This window comes from Epinephelus lanceolatus, chromosome 21 (genome assembly GCF_041903045.1).
Source record: "Epinephelus lanceolatus isolate andai-2023 chromosome 21, ASM4190304v1, whole genome shotgun sequence".
Taxonomy (NCBI): Eukaryota; Metazoa; Chordata; class Actinopteri; order Perciformes; family Serranidae; genus Epinephelus; species Epinephelus lanceolatus.
The window spans coordinates 30,485,742-30,511,263 of NC_135754.1; the positions used below are offsets into that span (position 1 = coordinate 30,485,742).

At 42.9% G+C, this 25,522-nt stretch overlaps 1 long non-coding RNA gene across 1 annotated transcript in view; it reads right to left on the reverse strand.

Annotated features, from left to right (window-relative positions):
- The window catches only part of LOC144459483 (uncharacterized), a 91,051-nt gene that overhangs the window by 60,566 nt on the left and 4,963 nt on the right, over positions 1-25,522 (reverse strand). The gene's annotated exons all lie outside the window — the stretch shown is intronic.

Sequence of the window (25,522 nt, forward strand, 5' to 3'; positions counted from 1 at the left end):
GTCAGGTCAAAGGGGCAGCACCTTCCTCTTTAGCATGTCCAGAAAATAACTCCTCCCTCTTGTTCACTCTCCCTCTCTCATTTCAAACACAAACACACACATTAGGCTGATTTGGCTGTGATCCCCCCCGCTATGCAAAGTTTCCATTCCACCATCAGCGGTTTCAAATAAAAACATCCACAGTACTTATTTTTAGTCTCCATACACTTCATCAAAAAGACACACTCTAATGCCTGACAACAGCCTGTGGCTTAATAATTCAAAACCACTTATAAAACAGAGAGAACACAAAATGGAAAGTTATGGATTTGTCAGTGTCTGAGTAGCTGTCTGTCTGTGAGGAAGGTTTAAAGGGACAGTTGAGTTGCCAAGTGTTGGAGATATCAGCCGTAGAGATGTCTGCCTTCTCTCCAACATAATGGAACTAGATGTCGCCCAGCTTGTGGTGCTCAAAGCGCCGTACAATAACTTCACTTATTGCTGTGTTTACTCTGCTGACATTAGAGTTAGCACTTGTTGCTTTGGGACCTGCTATTACTGTTCTGCAAGCTGCGACCAGCATTTGACGTCATCAACTTCAACGCAGTCCCTGATTGGCAGCTAACATTGTAAACTATGGTGCGGAGTCCTAATTAGCCCTGATTGGATTTTAATTACTGGAAAGTTTTTGCGGTGGCAGCGAGTCCAGACTGATACAAAGAGGGAAACAGAACGTTGACCTCACGAAATCAAGATGGTTTTACCAAGCTCGAAATGCCGTGCTCAGGAGTCCACAAACCAATTGGTGACGTCACGGTAGCTATGTCCATTGTTTTAAACAGTCTATGGTAGATGCACGCTTCCTTCTGCATGGTAATATAGCCTAACAGGTGGGTGTAGTTCGGCAGAAAGAAAACAGTTCCTGAGTAACTGGGTCATGATTTCTGGAAAGAGACATTGCTGTTGAGTTTTCAAATGTATTTTTTGGCGCTTTCAGCAGCATTTGGAGGGAACTACCCCTTTAAGGCAGTATGGTGGTAGTTCCTGGTTCAAACCCAGGGTGGGGGAGCTCTTCTGTGCAGAGTTTGCATGTTCTCCCTGTGTCAGCGTGGGTTTTCTCCAGGTACTCCAGCTTCCTCCCACAGTCCAAAGACATGCAGGTTAAATGGTGATTCTAAATTGTCCGTAGGTGTGAATGTGAGTGTGAATGGTTGTCTGTCTCTATGTGTCAGCCCTGTGATAGTCTGGTGACCTGTCCAGGGTGTACCCTGCTACTCACCCAGTGTCAACTCAGATAGGCTACAGGCCCCAGTGGTTACAGAAAATGAATCAATGAATGTCCCTTTAAGACCCTGTGAGGGTTATTTAAGGCCAAATATTAATTCAATAGAGTTACTCTTAATCAGATCAGGCCTTCAGATGTCTGAGTTAATAAATCATCTAAATAACGACAATAAAATGTCTGCTGATGTCACAAAATGCCCTCCACAAAGCATCAATCTGCATAATAAATTAAGTTTTTGTTACTCTGCAACCTACAACAGTAAGAAGCACTTGTAAAAATTTACATTTTCAACAACATAAAAGGCAAGCACTAATACACCACTGAAACAGTGGAGTGATCCAATTATGATTTGGCTAAATGCCTGAAGCACAACAGTAGCTTCAAACGCAATTCAGGAAACAACGTTTTTCTATATTTACTCACACATACTGTGCATGAAAGGAAAACAATCTGTACAGTATGTGTGTATATACTGTACAGTGCAGCACAGGATGCCTCTTGACTTCCTTTCTTTTGTTTTATGGGCACAGTTAAGGGATCTGCAAGACCAGGATTTAGAGTCAGGAAATGAGATTGTAGGAAGCAAACTTTCTCTTTGTCATGTTGAACATGGCTTGAACATCAACATCAAGGACAGAATAAAGAGGCCATGCATGCCCTGAACCTTCAGTAGGACATGTTTATGGCAGTACCACGAGATTAGGTCCTGCTCCTTTATACGACATAGTGCACCCTTAAAAGCAACAATAATCTGCAAGATAAAAAATTTTCATCTTAATCACAGTCAGGAGCAGAACTGAGCGTATGTTCATGTGGATTTTCTATGTACGGATACATCCCCTCAGTCTAGGTATGGAACAGAGATATTTTAATTAATGCATCAAAGTTCCTTACCATCATGTGTCTACCTACTGAAGGACTCTAAAACAATGTTCGCCTTTGTAGGAAAGTAGCGTTCCCTGTCAGGGGTGCCCTGTCTGCTCTTCATTACTGCTCTAATGATAAACCAGGTAACTCAAGCTCAGTGAGCTCCCAAATCTGAGACATCTTTGCCCTTTCCCCACCTCTACCATTTTACTATTTTTTCCCTTTTCTATCCCTGTGCTCTCTTTCTCCTTTCCTAATGTATAGGCCTCTGACTGGCATCCTCTGTTCTCTCTGTTTGTCCTCCTTTAAGGGTCTAGTTTGTAGGATTTAGTGGCATCTAGCGGTGAGGATTGCAACCAGCTGAAACAGCCGAATTATCTGAGGTCTCTTCCTCTCCAAAACAAATGGACCAGGTGATTAAAACCGGCAAAACAGCCCGTTCTCACTCCCAACTTGTTAAATACCAGCGCTTTGCCAGTGGACCTCAGTGGCAGACCCATCGCAAAGAGGCTGATTTATACTTGTGTGTCAGCTCTATGTGCAGCCTACGCCATTGTGAGCATTTATACTTGTGCGGTGGTGTGTCTGTGTCACTCTGCAGTTACACCTCCAAAACACTAGTCGGCAGTGGGGTTTCTGTGAAGTGCTTTAAAGTTTAGTTGACTCAAAACACACATTAAACACACATTAAACATGGCTTAATAGAGACAGTTTCAAACACAAGTACACAAATCAGCGTCACTATAACTCGCAGCATTCACAGACAAACACTTGTCTTTATCTGGACACATTTTCCCCACAAATACAACATGCTAATGTTTTTAGCACAAGCCTATGGCATTTTACATTGTATAAATTAGCACAGCAGCTAGTGGACTTTTCCTCTTCTCATATGAAGCCAGAGACAACAGCAACATTTAACAAAGGTAACGTTACAAAATTCAGCTCCATTACAACTCACAAGGTTCACTGACAAAACAACTGTCTTATACTAAACACGTTTATATTTGTATAAATTAACCTAGTGACTATTGGAGATTTTCTCTGCTCGTATGAAGCCAAGACAAATTCTTGCACATTAAATGCTATTTTTGTGGAGGCTTTATTGTGTTCATGATTTATTGTTTCTTATCAGTGAAGTAAAAGTAATTAAAAGCTTAATTTCCACTGAGGGAAATGGCTTTCAGTTTACAAACACAGGATGTCTGCATTGCCGCTGTGTGAGGTAACATTTCTGCGGAGGTGCAGGTTAGGCTATGGCGCAAAGCCTATGCCTTGGGTACACCGAGGATTAGACGCACAAGTATAAATCCTGCTTTAGTGGTGGTATGATACACACCTGGTGAACTGCACTGGTGTCTGTTTCTGTTGCAAGCAACTAACCTACTATAAAGAGCAAGAAAGTCAACATTTGGCAGGTGGGAGTGGAAGTGTATGAGCCAAACAAACCTGCACTTTCACCCTGGAGACTGTTGTCCATGTCCCGTGTGAAACCAAGTCAATCAAGTTATGTTTATTACAACATAGCATGCTAGTATGTGTAGCATACTATGCTAGTGACATTACTTTAGTAACAATCGTACTTAACTTGAGCCAAAACATTATGTTTTTTTGACTGAACTTAAGGAATTGAACCTTAAAACCAAGTATTTTACTGACACTGTAAGTTTATTCTGAAAAGGACTGTATGCATTTACAAGCAGATACTATACTTTTTCTGTGAAAACAAGTGTATTTTGAAAGGACACAATGTATGTAACAAGCATAATTTGACACCGTCCCTGAATGTCCAAAAGTAATGCTGGAGCGTTCCTAGCATGTCATACGTTTAGGACTCACTGACAAAGCGTTGGTATTTGAAGAATTGGAATGAGAACATGAATAACACAGTTTCACATTACAAATCAATGTTTCTTTGATGCTTCTTGACACGACACGCTCGTGCCACAAAGTGCTACAAAAGTTTCATTTGGCCTACCTGTTTGTTTTGTTTTAAGTATGATCCAGAAATAAATTCTCCCTAAAAGTCACGTGACTGAAAATACTGGTTACATTTGTTCAAACTGGACAACAACATTAGAGAGAGCCAGAATTATCACAGTATCCTGAAACCCCTCAGTCTGCTGAGGATTAATGGCACACATCTGGGGACGCTCGTTAGCCTGTTCCGATGTGTGTTCATTGAATGCTAAGAAGGACTCTTGCCTTGCCTCTGCAGGATCCTTCCTTGGAAAGACTTGTCCTACCTTGACTTTGAGAAACACAAAGTGTTTGATTTGTCCTTTCTGGGATGCTGTAAGAACATGGCGGTGCAACATGTCGGACTCTGTGTACAAGGACCTGCTCCCTTTGTAGATATAAACAACTCATTCTAAGGTAACAAAAACACAACAATTCTTATTTTCACATGATTACACACTGAAGAAAACATATTTATTATATTATATTCCATTTCTGTCATTATTTCCCCCTTAATCCTACACACTGGACCTTTACCTTCATACATAATGTCTGGTGCCAGGATTTTCAAACAACAAAAGCAGCCTGTCATTCTTCTCAGCCACAATTTGAAAGCATGAGTGCAGCAGCCTCGCCTTGTGCCTCGGCCCCAGCGATGGCCTGCCTACATCACCTACAGTGTGCATCTGAAATAGTCCGAGAGCTACAAGAGGGCAGCAGACAAAGGGAACAATGTTTCACTCATTCCCACATATGAAATACAGGGGGCAGTGCACCGACAGTGACTCGAGCCCTCTCATCTAAAGTCTGGCATTCTCTCATGGTGACAATTTGCTCCTTGCATCCTCTTATTTACATCAATGCCAGTCTTCTACCTATTTTTACTCTTTCTGGCACAGTTCTTGTTTTGCAGATCTCTCCACCTGCCTCGTATTCCTTCCCCTCCTTATCCTCTAAGTCACTCCCTCCTTCCCTTTCTAAATCCAAGTTCATCAGTCCTCTCCAGCCAGACGAATGCCCCTACTCTCCTCCCTCGTCCTAAAATTCCCCCAAAGAGCATTTTTCTAGAAGCTCCTGCAGCCTCATCCCACCCCTAATGCTCATAGCAGTCACACCCACAGGATTCTCTTCTGCAAACAAGGGGAGGAGAGTGATGTTATATTACATCACTGTAGCTGCTTCATTGGACTGTTGTGTGTATACATTGAAATGACTGTACACACAGAGTCGGTAGACTCTGCAGACGAGCAGACACAATAACAACCGCAGTAGGATGGTGGTATGATATCAATTTGCAAGGTGGGAGAGTGTCGGGCGGGCTCATCGTTTTCTCTGCTCAGCACTGGCAGATAGAAGCATAGTGGGGGTTTGGATTGGTGAGACAGTTAAACTGTGTATGTGACACATAGCAGCTCTTTGTTTGCCTTAGCAGACAGGGGGCACTGGGCTGCTATGGTGGACAGGAGCCAGGATAGCAGTGAGCCATGGCTAATAAAGTACACCTAATAAACAGCAGCAGCAGCAGCAGCAGCACCTCCCTCGTACATGCAATCACTTATGCAACAGTTCCTCGTCTGCAGACCTTCTAAGGACAAGAGGAGACAATGTGATTTATTTCCTGTTCAGACGCTGTGATTATGATTAGCTTTTTATACACAGATCCGGTTCACACAAGGACTGCTGAGCTCTCAGACCAGAGTGTGTGTCTATGTATCCGGTATAGGAACAGTAATCACAGCAATGTGCCTGTAAACAAAAGCAACATGCATTCTTTAACTTAAGAGCCAATAAAAAGCTTTCTGTCATTGAAGTAATGGATACTGCACGCACAGACAATACTAAAGAAGCTTAGATGCACCAGCCAAGAAAATGTTACAGAGCCTTTCTTCTTGCCCTGTGCATGGATGCAGATATATTCCAACATGCATATTCCCTCTATGGCTGCCCCCTGATAAACACAGGAAGTGGCCACGCTCAGCAGTCGGACAGGAGTCAGGTTACAAACCAATCACAGCCGACAGATATATTTCCCTTCTTCTGTAAATATTCAGTCTGATCTGTCCCACAGACACAGGCCTACACACTTATAAACAGCGTCTGGAGGAAGATCCATTCTGCACTCAGGATTTCAGGTAAATAGGCTATATGATGCTTGTTAAGGTTGCTTACAAACCTCAGACGCAACCTGCCACCACGCTCTTTAAAGCTGGCGCTAAAAAGGCACAAGAGTAGCACTGTGTGTGTTTTCCAGGCGGTTAAAGATGCAGCATGTGTACGGCCCCTAATTTCCAGGGCTGGTACCTGCGGTTATTCCACAGGCTAGTTAATAACATGTCGGGCAGGAAATCCAAAGTGTGGGATCATTTTGAGAAGGTGAAGGACGAACCCAAGGTGATATGTAAACTCATCTTCATTGGTCGACTACAAACATGACGTATCATCTGAAACATGGAAGTAGCTACATGCCCATTAGCCCACAGCGTCATTAACAGGCGGCTCGCTCAGTGTGTGACGTGCACTTGTAGATAAAATATAGGCCTATATTAATGAAGGTTCATTAGTACGGTTTTGTATTTCTCTGTAATGTAGCACAGTGTTAACAATGTTACTGATACTATTCTTTCTCACACCTTCAACTCAAACCATTGTGTTGACCCGCCCAAAATATATCATTTAATAATTAAATTAATATCATAAACATGTAGGTGACCAGTCGACTAATGGGCCTAAATGACAACTATTGGTTGGCTAGGAAAATTCTTAATCAGGCGCAGCCCTAATTCCCTTAGCCCACCTGAAGACACCTTCTGAATTTTTGTTTTTCATTCCATTTAAGACCTGAACACATCATCAGTAGGGTAAAATTAACCTGTCTCACGATGGTCTAAACCCAGCTCACGTTCCTTATTAGTGGGTGAACAGTCCGACACTTGGTGAACTCTGCTTCACAATGATAGGCAGAGCCGACATCGAGTTGAAACATGTTTATTTCTGCTATAAAGTTGGGTGTTTTAAGATGGGGTCTATGGGGATTGACTTGCCTCTGGAGCCAGCCTCAAGTGGCCGTTAGAGGAACTGCAATTTTTGGCATTTCATTTTTCAGCCCCAGAGGTTGCTGCTTGTTCTCAACATGGATGTGGCTGAGCCAGCGGCTAGCAGCTATTGGTGCTAACAATGGTAACAGTGTTGACAGAGTTTAGGGTGTCAACATAGGGGGGAACCGGAGGATGGGCATTATACAAATTTGCGATGATACCGTCACCATTATCAGCAGTAACTCCCTGTAAGTGCAGTATGAGTGCAGTATTAAATGTTGGATACTAGCGAGCCAGTAGGATTCACATACGGGACTCACACAGCTGGACTGTCTACCACAACAAAGAACAGAGACACTTGGATTACAACACCTCGATCTCTGCTCAGGACGCCATTCCACTATATCTCGACATAGCAAATAGTTTGCTGCTACATTAATGCTCTGAATGCAGCATACGGAACCTTTGGATACGGACGATAGATAGACTCACTTGACTTGCAGATGAAAACATTTCTACTTGGTCTGACTACATCATTATTATTACTGACCCCAAATATCTGGATAGCAGAAATACATCAACATTCTGGAGTCAAATGCCTACAAGCAAATTTGGTCTGATCTAAACTGTTGTCCCACCTCTGTTTGGATATGTGATAAATGAGACGGCCCAGAGCACAGATACTACAACGGTAAGTACTGGAAAAGCTGTGACATGTGTTTGATGATGAAAATGTATGCATGTTTCTGTGCATGTGGTTAACACATCTGGAAAAGTCTTTGTCTGATAGTGCATTAGCGGCCGTACATCTACTTAAAAATGCATGAAACTGGCAGAGGTGTGGCTGCTCCCTAAGTGAGGACCATCCCCTCATATTACTTCACCATACTAAGTCTAAAAAGCCACTGAGTGAATGCAGAACGCATCACCGCCGGTGTGCCCATGGCTGCAGCTGTCCAGGGAGAGAGTGCAAAGAGGTTTTCCAACGTGAGGAGGGTGAAATCCAGCCCCGAGTGCAGCTGTGCCCTGCTGTCCTCAGCAGCCAGGATCAACTATGTGGGCACGTGATGCCCGCGCTGGGGAAATGAGGAGAGAGAAAGGACTGAGGCGGTAACACATCGAAGGTCTCCCTCCACTTCCCACTCTGGTTAGAAGCAACGTGCAGTGTGGTCAGAGGCCTTGGGTGGTCGCCCCAAACGCTGCATGGAAAAAGCTGTGTTAAACAACTGAGAGCTCACCGCAGCAGCTTGTGTTACACACACAGACCCAGAGCGGGACGGTTGGCAGCAGTCGCAGAGAGGATTAGAGACAGAAGGAACTGAAATAGTGACAAGTGTTTACTAGAGATAAATATGTTTGGATATTGCAAATTCTTGACAGTTCAGCTATTTAGCAAATCTAGGGAGGTATTTAATTGTTGGTTTACTACAGAGATTCCCCTACAACTGGTCCTCCAATCAAAGATGAGGAGGCAAAACTAATTCTGGAGTAGGCTGTGGTAAAATAACGATTGAAATAGTTTGAAAACAAAACATGTGATCAGCTGCAAGTTAGAAAAAAAAAAAGCATCGCGGCTTTCTTCCTCCATGTTTGTTTTAGGGTCAGGCCCGTTTTACCTCCAAACACCAACTTCTGGACAGTGTAACAGGTCCGATCTTCTTTTTTTGACCTCACTTTTGCTGACCTTGGCTCCTCCCACTGAGGTCAATGTGCATTCCCAGCTGCTGCAGCCCGTCCTGTCCACACACAAGATGAGGGCGTATAGCTGCCGCAGACCCACCAGAGCCATGCAGGGGCTAACTGGCACCCCTCACGTGGCGCATACACCTGACATGGCCACACAGTACATGCATGCATACTAAAACATCATCATAATAGTTAGAATGGGCTTTAATGAGAGCTAATATGATACTCCAGGTTGGGGATTTAATAGGTTGCAGAAGCTGCCACTTGAAATACCGCTGAGACATTTTTACAGCCCAGCTCTCTGTGTAGTGCCCAAATTGGGAACCATGTGGCCATAATTGTCACATGCCTGCTCTATTTATGATGTCTTGGCATCTCTTCTGAATGAATGTCATACCGGTGACCCACAGTTTGATTCTGATAAACGCATCCTACATCCAGAGGCCCAGAGAGAAAAGTGGGAAAGGCAAAATTGTTCAGCAAAATGAAGAGTTCCCACTGCGTCCATCTTTGAGAAGGTTAAGCTGCCAGGAAAGATAAATGAATTTCTCTCAAGCCCGCTAAACAAGTTGACAATAGCCCCATTCTACTTGAGTCCAAATTTGGGAAAAGGGGAACAATTTGAAAGCTTGTGAGGAGCTGTCAACCAGATGCCTTTGGCATTTCAGAGGGGGAGGGAGGGTGCAGGGGTTGGAAAATGCCTCTGAACAAAAAAGCCATGGTTTTAAATGCCTTTCTCCGCCTTGTGGCAGTAAATCTGAATCTTCCTTGGCCTTTTGTTTGGCCAGAGTGAGCTATTAGAGAAGAATTCAGACAGGGTGTGCGCGCAAATGAGAGAGCTTTCAGTTATGTTTTATGCAAAAATTTGTTTCGTGGTCAAGTGCACGCTGTATATTTACACAGGAAAAAGCGCAGCTACAATGGACAATGGTGCTTTACTGCACTCAAACTGAAGAAACCACAAACCAGCCATTCTTACGTTTATTACAGAGGTCACTTTGGGGGTAAATTTCACTTTTTCACACATGCTGTGGAGAATACTGACACAGGCAAACACCAGAATAGAAAAATGTCATGCTAACAATGTATCCTCTAAGTCTGATTAGAAGCTGCTAAATGGCAGCGGCAGGGTTACATTGCAGTTGGGTGTGTCTCTCTGAAGGCCTGACATGAGTACATGCCTTTGAATCCACCTGATATCTCACTCGATGCACTCTGACCTTTGGCTGTGCGCAAAGAGAATGCACAACTAAGGAATGCCGTAGTCGCAGCTGTGTATATGTATGTGTACTGCATACCTAGTGTCACTATACAGTGCACATGCTCGCAAGATCACGTCAAACTAAGTCTGGAGCATCTTTTTCCAGTTCACTGTCAGTGTTCAATGAGCTTTTGGGGAATTAACTTAAAGGGTAACTTTGGAATTTTTCAACATGGACCCTACAGTCTGATGTTTTTTTGTCTACGTGTCTAATGGGAACATTAACTTTTGAAACTGTTATTGTACCATCCCCATTTTTGGTCCCCCCTCTGTTGGGGTACCCAGCACACAGATCTGGTACTAAAAGGTGGAGCTGTGAACACTGCAGTCTGATTGGTCAGTAGAGGACGGTCCCTCTGTTTTATCCGTAAACTGTAACTATAAAATGAAAGGACGTTTTGCTGCCTCTCACAGCAGCTGGAGTCAGGGAAAAAATAAATGAATTCACTGGGCCGACTGCCGGCAACTTTTAAGGTGGAACGTTAACTTGTAATATTACTCAGTTCAGTTCAGTTCTTTATTGTCCCTCAAGGGGAAATTTAGTTTGCAGTGCAATTCAACACACAAGGGCCAATCAAGACAATGTCAACAACAATCACAACTACAACAACCATGAATAAAATAGATCAGATCAAGCTGTCCATAGAAAAAATAAATCTATAAGGGAATAAGACCATATGGAGTGCTTATAGACAATGCAGGCAAATTGAGTCCATCAAGACTCAGTGCAAATTAAGAACATTTATTGCACTTGGAATAAAAGAAAATTTAAACCTATTGCTTCTAACCTTGGGGAGCCTGTAACGCCGGCCAGAAGGAAGAAGAAAAAATTCTCCTAAAAGTGGGTGGTCAGTGCTGGCCAAGATCAACTGTGCCTTCCTATAGACTTGTCGGTTGTAGATATCTGACAGAGAAAGCTGCTGTGTGCCAATTATCTTGCTGGCTACCTTGACAATGTCAGAAAGGTGTTTTTTGTTCTGCACAGTGAGGTTTCCATACCAGCCAATAATACAGAACGTTAAAACAGACTCAATAAAAGATTTGTAAAATAAAACCATCAGTGTCTTGTCCACATTAAAAGTGTTCAGTCTGCGCAGAAAATAAAGTCTCTGCAGACCCTTTTTGCAGATTGCAGACGTGTTGAAGTCATGATTCAAGTTTTTATCAATGACTGTGCCCAGGTATTTATAGTGCTCTACTGTCTCTACTTGTGAGCCCTTAATGATGGTTGGGAGGGTAGAGGGAGAGTTTTTCTTAAAGTCAATGGCCATGTCTTTAGTTTTTAGGACATTTAGCTTCAGAAAGTGGTTGTCGCACCACTCTACAGTTGACAATGTGACTGCATCAGCACACCTTAAATTTCACTGTGACAACTTTGACCATCACTTAAGTTTTTATTGTCTCTCTTGGATGGCACACACTTAGTAGTGGGTGGATCTTCAAGCGTTTAAAAATATCTATTAATTGCGACAGGATTATGTGAGCTGCATATATTCTAATCCTCACTCCGAGGAAAAAAGAAAGTGTCGTTCTTGTGGCGTCCAGCAACACTAAACTCCTGAGGTTGCCTGAGAAGGACTAAATGCCCAAACACACTATTTTTAAATATCCCATGGAGAGAGATTCTCACTGCAGCCTTGTTTATTTTGTTCTGAAAATGTCGGCGTGCAGCGTCGTTCTGTGACAATAAACGAGGTGCAGACTGATAAAGGAGGAAATACAGTGAGTGCTGGATGGAGCAGTGAGTGACAACAACCCCGCCCACATTTAAGAGTACTGTTTGTGGTGGAAACACTAGGGTCTAGGTACCATGTCTGAAGGGTTACTGTTGGTTCCAAAGGTACCATACTGAAAGTGTTTGGTGGAAATGGGGCTTTAGGGTCAAATTTGACTCGAACAGTAAAAAAGGGTTTAATGGCATCTGGTGGGTGTGGTGATAGCAATTTCGAGGCCGTTTCTGGTTAAACAAAAAGGATGTTACTCTTTACCAAGATGGGCCATCTCAGTAGGGTTCCTCTCCACAATGTTCTCAGACTCTAAGAATAACAATCTGAGCCTGTCAGTGGCAAAAACAAGAACTTTTAGTAGACATAAATTGACAGGGCAAGAATGCCCCGAGTGGTTACATCGCAGCCCTCTCTCAATACTGGACAGACTTGAATAACTGTTTCTCCCATAAGTCATCTAGACATAAAAACATGGGAAAATGGGGTCCAGGTCAAAAAATTACCAAAGTTACCCTTTGAAAGAAACATGTCTCTTGTGGCACCTGATTCCAGCTCCCACACTTTGCTGGCAAAGACTCAGAGAGTCTGTTGAAACAACATGTAATAAAAAAGAGCTGTCACATTAAACGTCCAAACTCAGCAAAAACTTTAGTGGGACATTCATGCCAAAGAAGAACAGGAGAACTGTTCTGCCCTCAGTTTTAATGGTGGCAAGCCTCTCCTCTTGGAGACAACGGTGTGTTTGGAAGGCTGTTAATCGTGTGGCAGAAACAGCCGCAGTCACAGAGTCCATCTGGACCCAGCAGCCCCAGTCCCAGTTCCAACCCTTGTTCCCATGCTGCCAAGGTCCAGCTGTGCACAGTCTCCCATCAACACTGACAGACACTTCTTTGTGCGAGAGGACATAGACTACGACCGCCTATAAAAGGGGTACAGAACTGTGGAACATTTAACAAGTGATTAAAGGGACTGATGGGGGAGGAAAATGGAAAGGGGGGAGCAGTGCGTGAGGAGGAAATAAAGGGGAAGCATAGGAATTAGGACAGAGCGACTAACTTCCTCGTTTCCTTCCGTTCTTTATTTGTCTTTTTGGCTCTGATGTTTGATTCACTTCGCACATCAGCCAACCACATGTTGAACATGCCTCATTTCACACCCTCACTCCTAAGTGGCACCAATGTGAGGAATGCCAGGTCTTTTCCTCATGATTAAGACTTCTGATATTCCTCTGACTATAACTTGCATGATCATGAGTCACTGTACAACCATCTGAGGTTTCTATCATTCATGCTTTCTTCCTGTCCTGCCTAGATGAAAAGCACAAGCTGCCTTTTCCCTAATTTGGGGTGGAGGTCCATGTGTGGGAGAAATACACACGCCCAGGGTGAATAATTCAACTCCTGAGTCAGCACGGAAACATTAGACCTCTCTCCCCTTTATAAACGTTCGGCCCGAAATAGCCACAATTACAAGCACCAGGACAGTGGTAACCTCAGAGCACATTTGTTAACAGAATTTATAGGTACTTGGGCCACTTTAAAATACCTCACATATGTGTGAAACTACTGGTAACAAAGCATAAAAATGGAGATTTTCCAAGGTTGTTGGGAGACAAATCAACAGACAAATCTAATATGGAGAGGACATCAGCACACTACTCGAGGAGTTAAAGGGATGGATCAGATCTTTGACAGTGGGTGTATGAGGTTCTTATCCACAGTCTGTGTATTACATACAGTAGATATCAGTCGGTATGCTCTTACTTTGGAGAAGCAGGCTGTACCACCATGGAAGTTAAAGCCCTTTTAGCAGTACATTGCTCAGCTTCTGTGTCTGTACTACTGTCTGCTTTTTCAAACTGGAGGCGTGCTGACCAACATCTACTGTAGGTAATACACTCTCTGTGGATAATTTCCTCGTACAACCCCACCTCAAAAGATCCAAACTATCCCTTTAATGAAAAGCAATAATTTGGCTGTTCTGTTCTGTTCTGTACACATAAGCTGCAGCAAGGCACATTTCTCTGTGTCAGTCGCAACCACTCCGCCAATACCCATGACTCATACCTTCCAACATTGGCAGAACCCCAGTCAGAGATTAAAACATAAAGGACTTCATGCACATAGAGAAGTTCCCACTACCTGTGACTGACCAGTAGAGGTGCTGTCTTGTAGAACACGAAAACACAAGGCGGGTTTCAAGCAAAGAGATGGATGGTTTGAGCTGAGGCAGTTACACAATGAGAGGATTACTTCACATTTGTATACAATTCACCATGAGAATAAACATGATTACTTCCTCAAGATAAACCATGTCTCTTTGATATGATCTTCATGTTGCATGACAGTGAGACAGGCACAGCTTCTGGACAGTGTTTCCTATCCTGTCCTCCCATGTCCTGTCCTCTCCTGCCCTGGCCTGCCCTCTCCTCCGCTCTGCTGCGCGCCACAGAGTGGCTCCAGTGGAATGTGATGACCACGGACTGGACAAAGCCCTGCATTCATGACCCCTCGTCCCACTCTGGAAGTTTGCGACTGGGAGCCTTGATCACAGAGTGGGGGGTGGCCAGAGTCCATACACCCTTCGCCTGTCCTGTCAGACGCGCGGTTGCCCTCCCCTGCACCACCACATGACTGGCAGCCGCCACATCAGCCGCACACCTCCATCCTCTGCATTTCATTTTCCTCGTACTGTAGAGGATATACCATAGCATGCAAAAGTTTGCGCACCCCTGGTCAAAATTTTGTTTACTGTGAATAGTTATGTAAGTATAAGATGATCTGATCTCCAAAAGACATGAAGTTATAGATGAACAAACGTTTTAAGCAAGATCAGTGTATAATTTTTGTTTTGTACAGAAGAGAGGACCATCATGACAACTTTTACCAGGGTCTCAGACCATGTTTAGCTTGTTAGGACTATGGATTGTTCACAGTAATCGTTTGGAAAGGCAAGGTGATGCAAATTTCAAAGCTTTATAAATACTCTGACTCTTGAAACCTTGTCCCAACAATCAGCAGCCATGGGCTCCTCTGAACAGCTGCTTACACTCTGAAAACTAAAATAACTGATGCCCACAAAGCAGGAGAAGACTATAAGAAGATAGCAAAGTGTTTTCAGGGAGCTGTTTCCTCAGTTTGTAATGTTATTAAGAAATGGCAGTTAACAGGAACTGTGGAGGTCAAGTTGAGGTCTCGAAGACCAAGAAAACGTTCTGAGGGAGCTGGAATGACTGCTAGGAAGGCAAATTAAAACCCAGTTTGACTGCAAAAGACCTGCAGGAAGATTTCTCCGACTCTGGAGTGGTGCTCTGTTCTACTGTGCAGCCACACAAATTTGACCTTCATGGAAGAGCCATCAGAAGAACCCTTCCTGCATCCTCACCACAAAATTCAGCGTCAGAAGTTTGCAAAGAAACATCTAAACAAGCCTGATGCTTTTTGGAAACAAGTCCCGTGGACTGATGAAGTTAAAATAGAACCATTTGGACGCAATGAGCAAAGGTATGATTGGAGCAAAAAGGAACACCTGTCCAAGTGTTAAACACGGAGGTGGATGGATCATGCTTTGGGCTTGTGTTGCAGCCAGTGGCACGGGGAACATTTCACAGGTAGAGAAAGAATGGATTCAGTTAAATTCCTGTAAATTCTGGGAGCAAACATCACAGCATCTGTAAAAAAGCTGAAGATAAAGAGAGAATGGCTTCTACGACAGGACGATGATCCTAGACACACCTCGAAATCCACAATGGACTACCTCAAGAGAAGGAAGCTAAAGGTTTTGCCATGACCTTCACAGTCCCCCGACCTAAACATCAAAAGAAATCTGTGGATAGACCTCAAAAGAGCAGTGCGTACAAGACGGCCAAAGAATCTCACAGATGTAGAAGCCTTTTGTAATGAAGAATGGGTGAAAATCCCCCAACAAGAACTGAAAGACTCTTAGCTGGATACAAAAAATGTTTAGAACCTGCGATACTTGCCAAAGGGGGCGCTACAAAGTACTGACCATGCAGGGCGCCCAAACTTTTGCTTCAGGCCTTTTTCATTTTTGTGCTATTTTGAAACCGTAAAAGATTGAAATTAAAAAGTAGTCTTGCATAAAATATTGAAGAAATGTCTTTAACTTCATGCCTTTTAGAAATCATTTCATCTTAACTACTCTTGGTAAACAAAATCTTCACCAGGGGTGCTCAAAGTTTTGCATGCCACTGTGGATGCTTTTCACGGTTAAAAACAAATCCTGAGCTAGAAAACTTCCTATTAACATAATCTTTCAAAGAGTCACAATCAGAAGCAGCTTGTGTTGTTTCCTGCATCTGTGTGTGGTGTGAGACGTCACAGGAAGACAGAGAATAATTATCTGTGCACTTTGGAAACAGGTGGCAAGAAGTGGTATCTATCCTGGAACATCTCTTAACCACTAAAAGCCCACCGTCCATTACGTTTAATGCTTGCATGGAAGATTTCAAACAAGGGCTGAGGAGAGGCTGATTGCAGGTCATGTGAGGAAGAAAATTGAGGAAAGTTAAATCAGTGTATATGTGTGCACGAAAACATCAACTTCAACGCTGGTTCACAGATAATCACTTGAGACCAGATAACATAAACAAAGCTATACAATTATCATCTGCTGCCTGCCTGGCTGTCTACCTGTCTCTACTTCCTCTGTCTAAGTATCTAATACAGTATCCATTTGCCTCCTTTGTGTAGGTAATATAATAGAGCCCCCAGAGTGCCTCAGTGCCCAGTGAGGCTTCTCCACTGAACTTGTATCAAACTGCACAGTACACACAGTAGTTACCATGCAACCCCACACAAACATGCACAAGGCATGCAAGCACGTCAATGCCATCTTAGTGCTATGCAACCTGTATATTCTTGATAGACTAACAACTGTACACTGACGTATAAATACACAGAGGAATCTACTTAAAGGCACACGTCCAGGGGTATTTTGTATTTTTCTTACCTATCAAAGGACACATGTATTACCTGTGTATCCCAAACCTAATTCCTCTACCATAAAGATCAACTGTTCTCCAAACATTAGAAATACACCAACAAGCTACATAACTGCACTGGGTGAACGGTTAATTCACTACGTAAAAGTGTTTGAGTAAATCTTGCTAATGAAAAAAAAGTATTTCTTTGAGATGATCGTCTCAGGATTATATGCCTCTATGAACAAGTCAAGTTGCAGTTTACATTCACGTCTGTCCAGACTCATATGTAGCAATGACAGTAGGCAAGATTTCAAATACGGATGCTCCTGCAAAGAAACTACAAATTCTAAAACATGGATGCTCCACACTCATCGTCAACCCAGCAGCACAGAGGATCTGTACAATCAGCACAGTTTCAAGGTGGACACCCAAGATTAGTGTCACCAATTCAGAATCTGACCAATTACTTCTCATCTGTTCCTGAGTTACAGTGTTGAGTAGTAATAATGATAATGCATTTTATTTATAGGCGCCTGTCAAAGCACTCAAGGACACTTTACAAGACACAGTTAAAAAAACAGGCAGCAATGTATCCATAGATCATAAAATCAGGCAATCCCCGTAATATACAATAAAACTTAACAAAATGACTTGACAAAAATCACAATTATAAATACTAGGTATAAAGTCATCATCAGTGCAAGTGTGTGTCACCATTATATCAGACCGAATAAGCCAGCTTGAAAAGGTGCGTTTTCAGACGGGATTTGAAAGTGGAAAGGGAGTCAATATTGCCTGTGTCGTGGGGGAGAGAGTTTCAGAGGCGGAGGGGCAGAACGGCTGAAAGCTCTAGAACCCATGGTGGTCAAGCGGACAGATGGTGATGTGAGCTGGAGTGCAGAAGAGGATCTAAGAGTACGGGAGGATGTGTAGATATGAAGGAGTTCAGACAGGTATGAAGGGGCTTGATTATGACGGGCCTTAAAGTAGTCTCTTACACAGACGTCAATGATGTCAGCATGCTAGCTGACTCTGTCGTATGTGGACATTCCCATAGGAAAGTTGCAATAGAACTAGCACTGGCTCCCAGCGGCAGTGATGTGATTGGATCCAAATCCGTGTACTTCTGTACTTCCTCGACCAATGGCTGATTAGCTTTGCCTTACACCCGGCTACACCGGAACTGCTGTTCCCAGAATCTGAACAAACCCGACAAATATCCACACGTTTCTTCTGTGTCGTAGCCTGAGCCATGACTGACTACATTACAAATCTACATCACAGTACTACGCACCGGTAACCTGCTCTCTGTGTTTCTGGTACGTCTCTGTTACGTCTCTGTTACATGTAACACATGTGCCATAACTATGGCAACGCTGTCATGTGGTCTGGATGCCCCCGCCCATTTCTATTACAAAACAAAAGACGAATGTCTCCATACTCCCATTCCGAAGTAAGGGAGGCTGGTCACGAGAGACTAGCCTTAAAGGTGAGAAACAGAATCTTGAAATCGATGTGATATCTAACAGGAAGCCAGTGAAGCTGCTGGAGAACAGATATGATCTATAGAGGGGGTTCTGGTTATGATACAGGCCAGAAATGGCAAGAAAAGTAATGTTGCAGAACATCATGATGTCACAGTGAAGCTGACCTTTGACCTTTTGGATATAAAATGTCATCACTTCATCATTTTATTCTATTTGACATTTGTGTGAGATTTTGTTATATTTAGTGTATGAATTCTTGACTTATGGCCAAACATGTTTTGGCACATGGTCACAGTGACCTTGGACCACCAAATTCTAATCAGTTTATCATTGAGTCCAAAGTGGACGTTTGTGCTACACTGGAGGAAATTCCCTCCAGGTGTTCTTCAGATATCTTGTGCAGGAGTATGGGACGCATGGACAGACAGATAGACAACCTGAAACAATAATGCCTCCGGCCACGGCTGTTCCTGGTGTGGAGGCATAAAAATATAGAATAGCAACGGCCTTATCCTTTCACTGAAATAAAAAAAATTAAAATGTATTTTCATTTATTTTAATTTTATTTATTTATATATTTTTTTCCCACAACATTTTTTAAATTAATGTATCTATTTTGAATTTATTATTTACTGTTCTTTTATTTGATTTTGTCTACTTTTCCTTCTTTCTCTTTGAGCTGTTTGGAAAAATATTTACATAATTCATGGCTATTTTTTTCAATGCAGAGACAATTTTCATTGTTCCTGTTCTGTTTACAAAAAAAGGAAATGGCACTTGTAACTCTCTATTGTTGTCATCCATCTATCCCTAAAACAGAAACATACACCACCACACATTTTTAGTGGTTTTATAACTGATGATTCAGAGGAACTACCTTTGTATGAGTCTATAAATTGTTTTTTTTTTTGTTTAATCCTACATAGCAGACATTTAATACTGACTATTTCCTATTAGAGCCCTTTTCGGACTAGAGAGTGCTGCTTAACTGGCCAAAACAATCCAAATGTTGTTGTGGAAAATAAAGTTGCAGTGCGTTCCAGTAGAGGGGTCTTCCTTTTGTCTCTACAGTTTTTGCATATTTTGCTGAATTTTTGCTCCACCCCTGCAAGGAATAGCTCGGACAAGTCAGATTTTATCAGCCCACGTGGTCAAGTTCTTTCAACACCATGCCTACTTGGAACCACTGGTGAAAAAGAAGGCCTCAGTGACAACCGGAGGACTCGCATAGGTAAATGGTTGCTGCATAATGAGTTGAAGTGGATCATGGCTCCAAGAGTTAACAGTCAGACCACACACCAGCTCTGTCTCAGACGACTGGTGACGACCTGTGATGAGCCCAGGAGGCTCCTGTGATTTTCCCATCTGGATGCGTTATTACCTCAGTGGGGGATCTCTAATACTGCCATCAGATTTAATGGTTGATCTCCACCCCTGTGTTCCTCTCCAGGTGTGGCCGCCCTCCTCACAGACTGCTCCATCCACAATTCATGAGAGGAAACTGATGCCATTGCGATGGCCTGTATTCACGAGCAGAGAGGGAAAGAAAGCTGCCCGTCTGGTTTACTGAACTGTGCAGTTAGAAGAGCAACCACAGCACAGTGGGTATAATGATTTTAAAAAAGAGGAAGCTGTGGTGGGAGCAGGGAGCCAGACTGGGCAGGAAGCGTGGCAGGTTGACACAGAAAGTGGAGGGTGGTGGATGGGTGGGGGGTTGAAGAAGTGAAAACACCAGGGGCCGGAGAGGGGACCGACGAGGACTTGTTTTCTGTGGGTGTGAATGTTTAGAGAACACGTCTGACCTCCACTTCTTGTCTATTCTTACCTGATAAGCTGAAGGTCAATGGTGAAAAGGATGAAGGATGTGTCAAGGCCTTAGGGAAGTGTGTGTGTGTGTGTGTGTGTGTGTGGGTGTGTGGGTGTGTGTGTAGCAGTGTGCGTTGTTTTATATGGCAAGTAATGACAGACTTGTTGATGTGTTAGTCAAGGCACATGGACTGTATAAAATGATGGACATAGCCACTGTGTGGTCGTCGGTTGGGCTGCTATTTTGAAGACTCAAGTTTGGCATTTTGTCCGTTGCCATTTTGGATTTCTGGAGCCAGAAGCGACCATTTTTGGACAAGAGGGTAAAGGTGACTCTAAACTAGCTACTAGCTTGGTTAGCATGGTACATATATAGTAATGGTTAACTGTGCTAATGCTAATTATCACTAACATAAAGAAGGCTAAAAATATAAAATGTACTTACTGGAAAAGTAGTACACCCAGCTCCCTAGAGGGCCTTTTACGAGTTCAGCCAAACACTGGACTTTTTTAGGTGCCACACACATCAAAATTAACTTTCATAAACTAAAAAACACACTAAGATAGCAACAGCTAAGGCTAAGGTGAAATGCCATGGTTCTGATGGCCTGAAATTCTGAAGCCCCATGAGTCTAAAGAACGTCCCTCTGGACTGAAAGCCTTGTCTCGACAGCATGTTATCCAAAACACAAACACCCATTTCTCCGAAAATACACACCCCCTGCAATTAGTTTCACTATCCCAGTGGCGCTTGAACCACTTAACCCCGGTGTTTTCCACCAACCTGTTCCTACTTTTCTGGCAAGTTTTGTGCCACCAGACTTGAGTGTTTAAAGCCAAGACATGATCTTTTCCTAACCATAACCAAGTGGTTTTTGTGCCACACATTCACCACAGCGTTGTTGATGGATGTAATGTATACATGGTTTAAAGAAATGTACAATGTGATTTTCTTTTTGCCGATTGGGTTTTCTAACTGTAGTGAGTGTGCATTTTTTGGAGAAACAGGACTTCTGAACAAGGGGCACTTGTTTTCAGGATAACAAGTTGTCAGAGAAATGGGCTTTCGGTCCAATTGGACATTCTTCTGGCTAACTGGGCTTCAGAATTTTGGGCCATTGGAACAGTGGGCAGTCCCCATGGCTATGCCTACACTCTATAGCTCTGTTTCCACCGAGCAGTACGGTTCAGTTTTCTGTTTCCACTGTGAAAAGTTGTGGATGGTACCAATAGAACCGTTGCGTACCATCTCTATTTTGGTTCCCCCAATGTTGGGGTACCTAGCACACAGATCTGGTACTAAAAGGTGGAGCTGTGAACACTGCAGTCTGATTGGTCAATAGAGGACAGTCACTTTGCTCAGGGCTGAGTTGTGGCTGGTTTTGAGGCTCATGTAACCACTGTTCATACTGTGAAGAGTTTTATTAGTAAACTGTAACTATAAAATGAAAGGATGTTTTGCTGCCTCTCACAGCAGCTGGAGTCGGAAAAAAATAATTCACTAAGTCGACTGCTGGCGACTTTCAAGGTGAAACATTTACTGGTGATTTATATGACAGACACTTTTAGTAATGAGTGGATTTTCTAGGTTTGACCTAATTATGTAAACTTCCTCACTTGGACTAAATGCACAAACCTGCTATTTTTAAATATCCCATGGAGAGAGACTCTCACTGCAGCCTGTTTTATTTTGTTCTGAAAATGTTGGCGTGCAGCCTCGTTCTGTGGACGATAAACGAGGTGCAGACTGATAAAGGAGGAAATACGGTGAGTGCTGGACGGAGCAGTGAGTGACAACAACCCCGCCCACATTTAAAAGTACTGTTTGTGGTGGGAACGCTAGGGTCTAGGTACCATGTCTGAAGGGTTACTGTTGGTTCCAAAGGTACCATACTGAAAGTGTTTGGTGGAAACGGGGCTAAAGTGACCACACCCTTAATTATGCATAACTTTAACACAGCTGAGTTGTATGAAAATTACCCTCCTTGTATAGTTGTCATGAACGGAGAAAAAAGCGATTAAGACCAAACCGTTCTTTGTACCAGGCTGTTAACATGTTCATTTTTGCTGTAATGTTGGTTTTTTTAACATGGCAGTCTATGAGGATTGACTTGCTCTTGGAGCCATTGGAGAAACCGCAGTTTCTTGGCACTTTTGCTCCATTTTCCAGCCCTGGAGGATGCCACTAGTTAGGTTCCCTTCTTCTGAATCAGTGAGAAAGTACAGGAATTCTTAGGTTGTCATGTTACAGTCTTTAATGTTACAGCTAACACACCAGATGTTTGTTTTGGGATGGGTTGCAGGACGCTGCCTGGTTGCTTCTGAGTGCAAACTGCTTGTGTTTATATTTGGCAGTCTCTGCAATGCCTGTAGCCTGACACTGAGAGGTTTACAGGTGTCACAAGGCTGAACTACTTGTTTTATGTTTGCAGTTATTGGCATTCGCCATATTTGGAGAGAGCACTGCTACCTGATTAAAAGTGATCTGTGGTTTTGGCGACATAAATGTAAATGTCGGGGGTAGTTTGTGTCTTCCAGTGTTTATGTTGCAAAAGTAAGGATATGAACATAAAGGTGTACAAATCTGAGAAAGAGAAAAGTCCAAAGTCTCTCATTTACTGATCGATGAAACCCAAGCCTCTACGTGCTGTCACCTGAGAGCACTGTGCATCATTTATTTTGTCCACTCTGCACGTCTGAGAAATATCCAAGGGCCAGACACCTCGGCCAAACCGCATTACATAAATTACAGAAATCATGATACTTTTCCTTTCCTGCTTGGGTCACTTTTCATCCCCAAAGTACACAGTTTAACTGCTAAGTGGCTACAATACCACATACGGAAAGGGAATAATGTTTTAGATATGGGACGTTTCAGGCCAACATTTAATTAAGAACATCTAATTTATTGCTTTTTCTTTTTCCTATGGGTATTACAGCCTTCAGCTCAGTGTCACTGGCCTCTAAGTGGAGTGGACAGCATGCTTGCTCCCTCAGACATTTCCACTATGCAGTAATTCACAACATACTCTCATGGGCCACAAGACAGGAGTGTATATATAGGCTCCTCTAACATTTCCCTCTTGTTCTGAGGCCAGTGGGGAGATCGACTGGGAAGCACTTTTTCCAGAGGACACTCGCAGCGCTATCCAGGGGGAGGAATTTCATACAAGGGCTGGCTTTTCATGCTTTTCGGGGGCGTATTTATAGCGACTGAGGTCAGGGCGGCAGAGGCATGTGTGGGGTGGCCTTCGTCAGCCTAGCCATGTTAAGTGATGCTGAGGCCGCAGGGGTGGAGCAATGCCATGTCGTTCCATTCTAAATCTAAACCACCACATTTATGACAATAGTAGCCTGGCCCAGAGGTGCAAAATAGTGCGCAGAGTGGCGTCTTTTAAGTCTGATCCTTTTAAATACTGGACACAGAGGAGGTTTCAGTTTAAGACACACAACCCTTCAAGCCAATCATGTAGCCATCATTAGTGAGCATGAGATCACATGGTATGCAGTAACAAGTGGAGCCAGACTTGATATCAATTGACAGGATGTTCATATCGACCCAGTCTTGGCTTACTACAGATTAAAGGGATAGTTAAGATCTTTTGAAGTGGGGTTGGATGAGGCACTTATCCTTAGTCACTGTATTACACACAGTAGATGTCAGTCAGTCAGCACGCCCCTAGTTTGGAGAACCAGGCACAGGTACAAATTCAGAGTCAAAGCAATGTACAGATGGCAATTTTTAATGGGTACAACTTCAGTCAAAGTCAAGTCTCAATTAGTGAGTAAAAGGATTTAAAGGCCTGTCCCATATGGAGGCCTGTTCCTAATATAAGCCTGTGGAGTTCAGTGATTTAAGCAAATAACAGCTCTAACTACTAACTGAAGTTTTACGGTAAGCAATGGGAGTAGCAGCAAAACGTATTCTAGACACTTAAAAAAAGTCAACCAAAAATTCAAATCAGTTTAAGGTGCACTATATTGAGAATATTTTTACCGCTTCATCTTGCTGCAGACAAAATTTCCCAATGGGGACGCCGTTAACAGCTTCAGTTGCCCATCTATGCGCTCTTCAAAGCCACCAGACTCCACTGGCAAAAACAGTAACTTGAGCTTGCTGAACACAGGAGTTGTTGTTCTACTGCTGCCCTGATCAGTTACTTTGCTTGCATCATTGTGTGACTTTTGCGAATTCGAATTGACTTTAAAAGCCAAAGTCACACAATAACACAAACTAACTAACTGACCGAGGAAGTGGTGGACCAGCAGCTCCTGTGTTTGGCGAGGTAAAATTACTGTTTTCGTCAATGGAGTCTGGTGGGTTTCAAGAGAGCATAAGCTATTAATGGCTTAAACAGTATCATCCCTTGTGTATTATCAACATGATGTATCTATTTCATTTTTAAATATCACAGTTATCATCAATACCAGTTTATCGTGACACCCCTGCTATAGATAAAATGATATTGGTTAAAATGTCAGCAGGAAATTGCTTAAAGAATTAATTCTGTGATACAGACAGAGCAGCTGAGTAACTCCTGCCTACAGCTCTGCCTGTCGCTGTGGTGGAAACCAGGCTATCATCTGTCCAGCCTTACCCCTTCAGAACAGATTAGTGTAAATGATCCTCACTTCCACTGGTAGGTAACACAACACAGATTATTATTCTGTGCTACAGGGGTTTGTGTGGTCTCTTCCTGTGGCATGAATCATTAAACAGGTGACTGTAATCCATACAGACAGCTCGCTTCTCAGGGTGACGGTGAGCTATCTGATGCTGCCTGGCAACCAACTGAACTCCTCTGCTTTGAAGACAAAGCTCAGATTGCTCACCTTCAAAGGAGAAAGATGACGGGAGGTGACTAAAATGTTATTTTACAATGTCAGAAAGAGAATGTGCTTGCTATTGTTTGATATTTGAAGGAATATCCTCCTGAGACCTGAACTTTTGTTTGGTATGCATTTTTAATTTCTCCTAGCTATTTGGGATCAGTGGGACCCCATAGTATATAAAACTAAACACTGTCAACGATAACAAAGTCCCAATGTCTTTAAAGACAAGAATAAAATTCCAGTGTCCTCAAATGAGTACTTCTTAATTAACAGTGTCTTGACTTGTCACTGTTGCTAAAATTGATCTAATGTGTTGCCATATCAAACTACAAACATTATTACTCATAAATAAACAAGTTTCAACCATAACGTCATCAGGTTTTGTCCACTTTTGTGTCGGTGTAGTGTATTGTGCTCCTACTGCCACTAGATGGCACAAAAAGTGTCCAAGAACGAGGACAACAGGTCTAAGTTAAGTAGAATGAAGTATAAGGTCAAGTAAACCCAAAACATGATGTCCTCATATGAGGACACAGAGTTGAAAATAAAATCCATTGTGTTTTTGTTACCTTAGAATGAGTTGTCTAGATCTACATAGACAGCAGATTCTTGTCCAAAGAGTTCTCCATGTGGTACTGCCATGTTTCTACAG